Source organism: Anser anser (assembly GCF_964211835.1).
Source record: "Anser anser genome assembly, chromosome: 25".
In the NCBI taxonomy this organism is placed as follows: Eukaryota; Metazoa; Chordata; class Aves; order Anseriformes; family Anatidae; genus Anser; species Anser anser.
In genome coordinates, this window is record NC_139746.1 from 7717137 (window position 1) to 7728793 (window position 11657).

The 11657-nt window shown below is 47.0% G+C and overlaps 1 long non-coding RNA gene across 1 annotated transcript in view; it reads right to left on the reverse strand.

Annotated features, from left to right (window-relative positions):
• LOC310886300 overlaps positions 1-8309 on the reverse strand; it is a 176379-nt gene extending 168070 nt beyond the window's left edge. Inside the window, exon 1 of the long non-coding RNA XR_014575270.1 lies at positions 7911-8309. This is a non-coding gene — a long non-coding RNA (uncharacterized lncRNA). The remainder of the gene's footprint in view (positions 1-7910) is intronic.
• Positions 8310-11657: the final 3348 nt, after the last annotated feature.

Consider the following 11657-nt stretch of genomic DNA (forward strand, 5'->3'; position numbering starts at 1 on the left):
CAAAGCGACAGACAGCAAAGATCAACCCTTGTACCTTTTGCATCATGGTTTAGCGAGAACAACCAAGCAAAGTGAACTAAAGTTTGCCCCCCCGAAACCCAAGCGAGCTACTTTCAAGCAGTTAAAGAGAGCGAACCCGTCTCTGTTGCAAAAGAGTGGGATGACTTGTCAGTAGAGGTGAAAAGCCAACCGAGCTGGGTGATAGCTGGTTACCTGTGAAACGAATCTAAGTTCCCCCTTAATCCTCCCTACCGGACATCCTGAACCCTAATGAGATGATTAAGAGCTATTTAATGGAGGGACAGCTCCATTAAAAAAGGACACAACCTCGACTAGCGGATAATTCTTACTACTGATCCTACCGTGGGCCCTAAAGCAGCCATCAAAAAAGAGTGCGTCAAAGCTCCACCACCTAAAAATACCAAAATAAGATGATTCCCTTATCACAAACAGGTCAACCTATGAATATAGGAGAATTAATGCTAAAATAAGTAACTCAGGGCCACACCCCTCTAACGGCGCAAGCTTACATAGAAACATTATTAACAGACCTAGACAGATACAAAAACCCCTACAAGACCACGTATTAACTAACCCTGTTAACCCGACTCAGGAGCGCCTATAAGAGCGATTAAAATCTGTGAAAGGAACTCGGCAAATTAATAAGGCCCGACTGTTTACCAAAAACATAGCCTTCAGCAAATTAAACAAGTATTGAAGGTGATGCCTGCCCGGTGACTTAGGTTTAACGGCCGCGGTATCCTAACCGTGCAAAGGTAGCGCAATCAATTGTCCCATAAATCGAGACTTGTATGAATGGCTAAACGAGGTCTTAACTGTCTCTCACAGATAATCAGTGAAATTGATCTCCCCGTGCAAAAGCGGGGATGTGAACATAAGACGAGAAGACCCTGTGGAACTTAAAAATCAACGACCACCGCGAATCCTCAATCAACCCCACTGGGGCCACTACCATCGCAGAGCCTGGTCGATATTTTTCGGTTGGGGCGACCTTGGAGGAGAACAAATCCTCCAAAAACAAGACCATACCTCTTTACCTAGAGCTACCCCTCAAAGTGCTAACAGTGACCAGACCCAATATAATTGATTAATGGACCAAGCTACCCCAGGGATAACAGCGCAATCCCCCTCAAGAGCCCATATCGACAGGGGGGTTTACGACCTCGATGTTGGATCAGGACATCCTAATGGTGCAGCCGCTATTAAGGGTTCGTTTGTTCAACGATTAACAGTCCTACGTGATCTGAGTTCAGACCGGAGCAATCCAGGTCGGTTTCTATCTATGACACACTCTCCCCAGTACGAAAGGACCGGGAAAGTGGGGCCAATACCACAAGCACGCCCCCCCCCTCTAAGCAGTGAAACCAACTAAACCGTGAAGAGGGCCTTCCCCCACCACTTTCAATCCTAGAAAAGGACCAGCTAGAGTGGCAGAGCCCGGCAAGTGCAGAAGGCTTAAGCCCTTTCCCCAGAGGTTCAAATCCTCTCCCTAGCTTCACCCATGATTCAAATAACAACACTAAGCTGCCTCGTTATATCCCTCCTATACATCATCCCAATCCTGATTGCCGTAGCCTTCCTAACCCTAGTAGAACGGAAAATCCTAAGCTACATACAATCCCGCAAAGGCCCTAACGTTGTCGGGCCTTTTGGCCTACTTCAACCATTTGCGGACGGACTGAAACTATTTACCAAAGAGCCCATCCGACCCTCTACCTCTTCCCCACTTCTATTCATTCTGATACCAATACTAGCCCTTGTCCTAGCCCTCACCACTTGAGCACCACTACCACTCCCATTTCCCCTAGCAGATCTAAACCTCGGAGTTCTCTTCCTAATAGCCATGTCAAGCCTAGCCGTCTACTCAGTCCTATGATCAGGCTGAGCCTCGAACTCAAAATACGCACTAATCGGAGCCCTACGGGCAGTAGCACAGACCATTTCATACGAAGTGACACTGGCCATAATCCTGCTATCAATAATCATACTAAGCGGAAGCTACACACTCAGCTCCTTTGCCGTCGCACAGGAGCCTCTATACTTCATTTTCTCCTCATGACCCCTAGCAATAATATGATACGTATCCACCCTAGCAGAGACAAACCGAGCTCCTTTTGACCTCACAGAGGGTGAATCTGAGCTAGTCTCAGGGTTTAACGTTGAATACGCCGCAGGACCCTTCGCCTTATTCTTCCTAGCTGAATATGCGAACATTATGCTAATAAATACACTTACAGCCATCATATTCCTAAACCCAAGCGCCCTAGGGCCACCCACAGAACTATTCCCCGTCATCCTAGCCACAAAAGTCCTCCTACTATCTTCTGGTTTCTTATGGGTCCGAGCTTCATACCCACGATTCCGATATGACCAACTAATGCACCTACTATGAAAAAACTTCCTACCCCTCACACTAGCTCTGTGCCTCTGACACATCAGCATACCTATCTGCTATGCAGGCCTACCTCCTTACATAAGGAAATGTGCCTGAACTACAAAGGGTCACTATGATAAAGTGAACATAGAGGTATAACAGCCCTCTCATTTCCTGTTGACCTTAGAAAAGTAGGAATTGAACCCACACAAGAGAAATCAAAATTCTCCATACTTCCCTTATATTATTTTCTAGTAGAGTCAGCTAATCAAGCTATCGGGCCCATACCCCGAAAATGATGGTTTAACCCCCTCCTCTACTAATGAACCCTTACGCGACCCCAATCATAACCTTCAGCCTCATCTTGGGCACCACAATCACAATTTCCAGCAACCACTGAGTTCTGGCCTGGACAGGACTGGAGATCAACACACTAGCCATCATTCCCCTAATTGCCAAATCCCACCACCCACGAGCAGTAGAAGCCGCAACGAAATACTTCCTAACCCAAGCAGCTGCTTCCGCCCTGGTCCTATTCTCTAGCATAACCAATGCCTGAGTCACTGGCCAATGAGACATCACACAAATAAACCACCCAACCTCCTGTCTACTACTGACAGCAGCAATCGCTATTAAACTGGGCCTAGTGCCATTTCACTTCTGATTCCCAGAAGTACTACAAGGATCGCCACTAATAACAGCCCTGCTACTCTCGACCCTCATAAAATTCCCCCCACTAACCCTGCTCCTACTAACATCCAAATCCCTCGACCCAGCTCTACTCACCGCCATGGCCCTAGCCTCAACAGCACTAGGAGGCTGAATAGGACTGAACCAAACACAAACACGCAAAATCCTAGCCTTCTCGTCCATCTCCCACTTAGGCTGAATCGCCATCATCCTAGTTTACAGCCCCAAATTGGCCTTACTTACCTTCTACCTATACACAATCATAACATCAGCCGTATTCCTAGCCCTTAACAAAATCAAAGCCCTTAACCTATCCATGATCACAACCTCATGAACAAAAACCCCAGTGCTAAACGCCACCCTAATACTAGTACTTTTATCCCTAGCAGGCCTCCCCCCATTAACAGGCTTTATACCAAAGTGACTTATCATCCAAGAACTAACTAAACAGGAAATAACACCAGCAGCCATGGCAATTGCCATGCTATCACTGCTCAGCCTCTTCTTCTACCTACGCCTCGCATACCACTCAACAATTACCCTTCCCCCCAACTCCTCTAACCACATAAAACAATGATACACTAGCAAAGCCCCAAGCACACCTACTGCGGTCCTTGCCTCACTATCAATCCTCTTACTTCCCCTGTCCCCAATAATACATGCCATTGTCTAGAAACTTAGGATAACACCCCAAACCGAAGGCCTTCAAAGCCTTAAATAAGAGTTAAACCCTCTTAGTTTCTGCACATTAAGACTTACAGAATATTAACCTGTATCTTCTGAATGCAAGTCAGACGCTTTAATTAAGCTAAAGCCTCCCTAGACAGATGGGCTTCGATCCCACAAAACTCTAGTTAACAGCTAAATGCCTAAACCAATTGGCTTCTGCCTACAAAGACCCTGACGCACCCTAGTGCGCATCGATGAGCTTGCAACTCAACATGAATTTCACTACAGAGCCGATAAGAAGAGGAATTAAACCTCTGTAAAAAGGACTACAGCCTAACGCTTCAACACTCAGCCATCTTACCCGTCACCTTCATCAACCGATGACTATTTTCCACTAACCATAAGGATATTGGCACCCTGTACCTCATCTTCGGGGCATGAGCAGGAATAGTCGGCACCGCACTCAGCCTATTAATCCGCGCAGAACTAGGACAACCAGGAACTCTCCTAGGCGACGACCAAATTTACAATGTAATCGTTACCGCTCACGCCTTTGTAATAAGCTTCTTTATAGTCATACCCATCATGATCGGAGGATTCGGCAACTGATTAGTCCCCCTCATAATCGGTGCCCCCGACATAGCATTCCCGCGAATAAACAACATAAGCTTTTGACTCCTCCCCCCATCATTCCTCCTCCTACTAGCCTCATCCACTGTAGAAGCTGGCGCCGGCACAGGCTGAACTGTCTACCCTCCCCTAGCAGGTGACCTTGCCCACGCCGGAGCTTCAGTAGACCTGGCTATCTTCTCACTCCACTTAGCCGGTATCTCCTCCATCCTTGGGGCCATCAACTTTATCACCACAGCCATCAACATAAAACCCCCCGCACTCTCACAATACCAAACCCCACTATTTGTCTGATCCGTACTAATTACCGCCATCCTACTCCTTCTATCACTCCCCGTACTCGCCGCCGGTATTACAATATTACTAACTGATCGAAACCTAAACACCACATTCTTCGACCCCGCTGGAGGAGGAGACCCAATCCTGTACCAACACCTATTCTGATTCTTCGGACACCCAGAAGTCTATATTCTGATCCTACCGGGGTTCGGAATCATCTCACACGTAGTCACGTACTACTCAGGCAAAAAGGAGCCCTTCGGCTACATGGGAATAGTCTGAGCCATACTATCCATCGGCTTCCTAGGATTCATCGTCTGAGCTCACCACATGTTTACAGTAGGAATAGACGTTGATACCCGAGCCTACTTTACATCAGCCACTATAATCATTGCCATCCCTACCGGAATCAAAGTATTTAGCTGACTAGCCACCCTGCACGGAGGAACAATCAAATGAGACCCCCCCAATACTATGAGCTCTAGGATTTATCTTCCTATTTACCATCGGAGGATTAACAGGAATCGTTCTTGCAAACTCTTCCCTAGACATCGCCCTGCACGACACGTACTACGTAGTTGCCCACTTCCACTACGTCCTATCCATAGGCGCCGTCTTTGCCATTCTAGCAGGATTTACTCACTGATTCCCACTACTCACTGGGTTTACCCTACACCAAACATGAGCAAAAGCCCACTTCGGGGTAATATTTACAGGAGTAAACCTAACGTTCTTCCCCCAGCACTTCCTAGGCCTAGCAGGAATACCCCGACGATACTCGGACTATCCCGACGCCTACACACTATGAAACACCATTTCCTCCTAGTCCTAGGACTTAGAGAAACTCCAGTACTAAAAATAGTAAACACAAGCAATAATTTCATATACTTCACTCTCACTCACCACTCAACTATCAGCTAACCACACCCCCGTCCACATAGCTTAACACAAAGCATGGCACTGAAGTTGCCAAGATGGCATAAAACATGCCTGCGGACAAAAGACTTAGTCCTAACCTTACGGTTGGTTTTTGCTAAATATATACATGCAAGTATCCGCGCCCCAGTGTAAACGCCCTCGACCACCTACCCCCATACAGGCCTTGAGGAGCGGGTATCAGGCACACCCAAGTAGTAGCCCAAGACGCCTCGCTAAGCCACGCCCCCACGGGTATTCAGCAGTAATTAACATTAAGCAATGAGTGCAAACTTGACTTAGTTATAGCAACAGCCTAACTTCAAGGGTTGGTAAATCTTGTGCCAGCCACCGCGGTCATACAAGAAACCCAAATCAACCGTCCTATTGACACGGCGTAAAGAGTGGTAAAATGCCTATCCTAGCTAACTAAGATCAAAATGCAACTGAGCTGTCATAAGCCCAAGATGCACCTAAACACACCATTAAGATGATCTTAGGAACTAACGACTGATTTAAACCCACGAAAGCCAGGGCCCAAACTGGGATTAGATACCCCACTATGCCTGGCCCTAAATCTTGATACTTACTTTACCGAAGTATCCGCCAGAGAACTACGAGCACAAACGCTTAAAACTCTAAGGACTTGGCGGTGCCCCAAACCCACCTAGAGGAGCCTGTTCTACAATCGATAATCCCCGATTAACCCAACCACCCCTTGCCAACACAGCCTACATACCGCCGTCGCCAGCCCACCTCGAATGAGAGCACAACAGTGGACACAATAGCACCCCGCTAATAAGACAGGTCAAGGTATAGCCTATGGAGTGGAAGAAATGGGCTACATTCCCTATTCATAGGGCACACGGAAAGAAGCGTGAAACCACTTCTGGAAGGCGGATTTAGCAGTAAAGTGGGACAATAGAGCCTACTTTAAGCCGGCCCTGGGGCACGTACATGGTTAAACATGACTGTTAGTAGTGTGGCGAGCCATAGTGGGAAGGCTAGGGCTATGTTCATAGATAGTTGGGTGGTTGGGGTGAATGTATATGGAAGGAGGCCTAGAAGGTTGATTGTAAGAAGTATGATTATTAGGGATGTAAATATTATGGCTCATTTGTGGCCATTTTTGTTGAGTGGGACTATTAGTTGTTTTGTGATTAGGTGAAGGAGTCATGTTTGGATAGTAGAAAGGCGGTTGTTGATTCATCGGTTGTTTGGGGACGGGAATAGTAGGGCTGGGAAGAGTAGGGATAGTAGGATTAAGGGGATGCCAAATAGATTGGGGCTGGAAAATTGGTCAAAGAAGCTTAGGTTCATGGTCAGGATCATGGTGTGGGTTTGGTAGTGAGGGAGGTCTTATTTGATGGGGGGTTGGTTGTGGTGAAGGCTAGTAGTTTTGGTTGGATGAGGAGTGCTAGGGTTAATCAGGTTATAATTATGATTGAAAATCATGGTGCGGGGTTAAGCTGTGGCATATCATTAAGGAGGGGGAAGTCCCTCTTTGGCTAGCTTAAAAGGCTAGTGCTGTTGCATAGCTTCTTAATGATTAGGATGATGATAGAAGGGACGATCAGGCCTCGAAATGTGGGAGTGGGGTTGATTCTACTACAATGGGTATGTAGCTGTGATTAGCCCCGCAAATTTCTGAGCATTGTCCGTAAAAAATCCCAGGCCGGGTGGTAATGAATGAAGTTTGGTTTAGTCGGCCTGGGATTGCGTCTGTTTTAACTCCGAGCGTTGGGACTGCTCAGGAGTGGAGTACGTCTCCTGCAGTAATGATCACGCGGATGGGGGATTCTATTGGGATAACTACGCGGTGGTCAACTTCTAGCAGTCGGAAGTGGCCGTTGGGTAAGTCTGGGGTGGGCACTATGTAGGAGTCGAATGATAGGTCTTTGAAGTCTGTGTATTCGTAGCTTCAGTATCATTGGTGGCCGATGGCTTTTAGGGTGAGGTCTGGTTCGTCGATTTTGTCCATTATGTAGAGGATTTGTAGGGATGGGAGGGCGAGGAGTACCAGGACGATAGCAGGTAGGATTGTCCAGATCAGCTCTACTTCTTGGGCGTCTACAGCATTGGACGAGAGTTTTTCTGTTAGTATGTGGGCTAAAAGGTAGAGAACTAGGCTGCAGATAGCTAGGGCAACGATTAGGGCGTGGTCGTGGAATTCAACGAGTTCTTCTATGATGGGTGATGAGGCGTCTTGGAATCCTAGTTGGGAGTGGTTGGCCACATGAGATGTACAGGATTTTTACCTGTGATTTAGTCTTGACAAGGCTATGTAATTGGTTTACTAACGTCTCATAAGAAAGAAGCATGAGCGGTTAACCTCCTGGGAGACCCAGAAAACTTCACCCCAGCAAACCCGCTAGTAACCCCACCACACATCAAGCCAGAATGATACTTCCTATTCGCCTACGCCATCCTACGTTCAATCCCAAATAAACTAGGAGGCGTATTAGCACTGGCCGCCTCCGTACTGATCCTATTCCTAATCCCATTCCTGCACAAATCAAAACAACGAGCAATAACATTCCGACCACTCTCCCAGCTCCTATTCTGAGTACTAGTCGCCGACCTCCTCGTCCTAACATGAGTAGGAAGCCAACCCGTCGAACACCCATTCATCATCATCGGCCAACTCGCTTCAATCGCCTACTTCACTATCCTCCTATTTCTCCTCCCCGCCGCAAGCGCCCTAGAAAACAAAATACTCAACTGCTAAATACTCTAATAGTTTATAAAAACATTGGTCTTGTAAACCAAAGATTGAAGACTTACCACTTCTTAGAGTACCCCAAACTCAGAAAAAAAGGACTCAAACCTTTATCTCCAGCTCCCAAAGCTGGCATTTTCAATAAACTATTCTCTGACCCTAACCCCTAAACCGCCCGAATAGCACCCCGCGACAACCCCCGCACAAGCTCCAATACAACAAACAAAGTCAACAACAGCCCCCAACCCGCCACTAAAAACATCCCTGCCCCATGTGAATAAAACATGGAAACTCCACTAAAATCCGACCGAACAACAAACACCCCAACATTATTCACAGTAGAAACCCCGAACTTCCAAGCCCCCATAAACCCCCCAAACACCAACCCCCCAAAAACAATTGCCACAAACGCTACTGCACATCCAATCACCCGTCAATCCCCCCAAGCCCCAGGGAAAGGCTCCGCTGCTAAAGCTACTGAATAAACAAACACCACCAGCATACCCCCCAAATACACCATAAACAGCACTAAAGCCACGAACGAAACCCCAAGGCCCAGCAACCACCCGCACCCCGCCACAGACGCTAACACCAAACCAACAACCCCATAATACGGCGAAGGATTCGACGCCACACCCAAAACACCCACCGCAAAGCAAATCCCTAAAAAAAACATAAAATAAGTCATTATTCCTGCCCGGACACTACCCGAGGCCTGCGGCTCGAAAAGCCGCCATTGTTCTCAACTACAGGAACTAACCGCAAGCCCCCAATAATTCTACCCCATCTATGCCATTATGCTTAACCCCCCCCCCCCTCCCCCCCCGAGGCGGGGGTATTTGGTTATGCATATTCGTGCATAAATTTATATACCCCATATACATACATACTATAGTACCAGTAATATACATTATATACGGACTATCTTATAAGCAGGTGCTAAACCCATACATGTACACGGCCATTAAACCCTTAAACACACTCCTACCAAACCACCCGGCATGAATGTTCTAGGACCATACCCCACAACACCCAATACAACTCCACTCAAGCGCATAACAAGACCCCATTTTAATGAATGCTCACAGGACATGCTCCAACAACAACTCTCCACCACATATCTCATGCAGTTCGTATCAGACGGATTTATTAATCGTACTCCTCACGTGAAATCAGCAACCCGTTGCACATAATGTCCGGTATGACTAGCTTCAGGCCCATACGTTCCCCCTAAACCCCTCGCCCTCCTCACATTTTTGCGCCTCTGGTTCCTCGGTCAGGGCCATCCATTGGGTTCACTCACCCCTCCTTGCCCTTCAAAGTGGCATCTGTGAGTACTTTCACCTTCTCAATGCGTAATCGCGGCATGTTCCAGCTTTTTGGCGCCTCTGGTTCCTCTTATTTTTTCCGGGGTTACCTCACAGGTGGCTATTCCCAGTGATCTCGGGGGTCCCACAATCTAAGCCTGGACACACCTGCCTCACGGCCTATCCTATATTTCAAGGGTCCCTCGATGAGACGGTTGGCGTATATGGGGAATCATCCTGACACTGATGCACTTTGACCACATTCAGTTAATGTTACCTCCACCCTCCGGGTTAAATGGGGCTATTGGATGAATGCTCGTTGGACATAGCACAAAACAACAAATCATTAAGCGCAACCCCTGCGCTTCACAAACTAAACCAGTAAACTTTCGCTAACCACCATGTAGCATAAACCTTCATCGCCCAATCCCAGCAAACTACCTCTAAAACTCCATTAATCATCCCTTCCATGACATCATCGGAACGATGTATATATACACACAAACACATACAAAATAACTTAAACTTATTAGAGAAACTCCAGTACTAAAAATAGTAAACACAAGCAATAATTTCATATACTTCACTCTCACTCACCACTCAACTATCAGCTAACCACACCCCCGTCCACATAGCTTAACACAAAGCATGGCACTGAAGTTGCCAAGATGGCATAAAACATGCCTGCGGACAAAAGACTTAGTCCTAACCTTACGGTTGGTTTTTGCTAAATATATACATGCAAGTATCCGCGCCCCAGTGTAAACGCCCTCGACCACCTACCCCCATACAGGCCTTGAGGAGCGGGTATCAGGCACACCCAAGTAGTAGCCCAAGACGCCTCGCTAAGCCACGCCCCCACGGGTATTCAGCAGTAATTAACATTAAGCAATGAGTGCAAACTTGACTTAGTTATAGCAACAGCCTAACTTCAAGGGTTGGTAAATCTTGTGCCAGCCACCGCGGTCATACAAGAAACCCAAATCAACCGTCCTATTGACACGGCGTAAAGAGTGGTAAAATGCCTATCCTAGCTAACTAAGATCAAAATGCAACTGAGCTGTCATAAGCCCAAGATGCACCTAAACACACCATTAAGATGATCTTAGGAACTAACGACTGATTTAAACCCACGAAAGCCAGGGCCCAAACTGGGATTAGATACCCCACTATGCCTGGCCCTAAATCTTGATACTTACTTTACCGAAGTATCCGCCAGAGAACTACGAGCACAAACGCTTAAAACTCTAAGGACTTGGCGGTGCCCCAAACCCACCTAGAGGAGCCTGTTCTACAATCGATAATCCCCGATTAACCCAACCACCCCTTGCCAACACAGCCTACATACCGCCGTCGCCAGCCCACCTCGAATGAGAGCACAACAGTGGACACAATAGCACCCCGCTAATAAGACAGGTCAAGGTATAGCCTATGGAGTGGAAGAAATGGGCTACATTCCCTATTCATAGGGCACACGGAAAGAAGCGTGAAACCACTTCTGGAAGGCGGATTTAGCAGTAAAGTGGGACAATAGAGCCTACTTTAAGCCGGCCCTGGGGCACGTACATACCGCCCGTCACCCTCCTCAAAAGCCACATCCCACATAACTAATACCATAAATACGCTGAAGATGAGGTAAGTCGTAACAAGGTAAGTGTACCGGAAGGTGTACTTGGAATATCAAGACGTAGCTATAACACCAAAGCACTCAGCTTACACCTGAAAGATATCTACTAGACCGGATCGTCTTGAAGCCCCCCCTCTAGCTCAACCACACAAAGAGTACACCAAAACTAAAGAATTTACTAAACTAATTAAAGTAAAGCATTTTACAGTCTTAGTATAGGCGATAGAAAAGACACTTAGACGCGATAGAGACCCCAGTACCGTAAGGGAAAGATGAAATAGCAGTGAAACAATCAAAGCGACAGACAGCAAAGATCAACCCTTGTACCTTTTGCATCATGGTTTAGCGAGAACAACCAAGCAAAGTGAACTAAAGTTTGCCCCCCCGAAACCCAAGCGAGCTACTTTCAAGCAGTTAAAGAGAGCG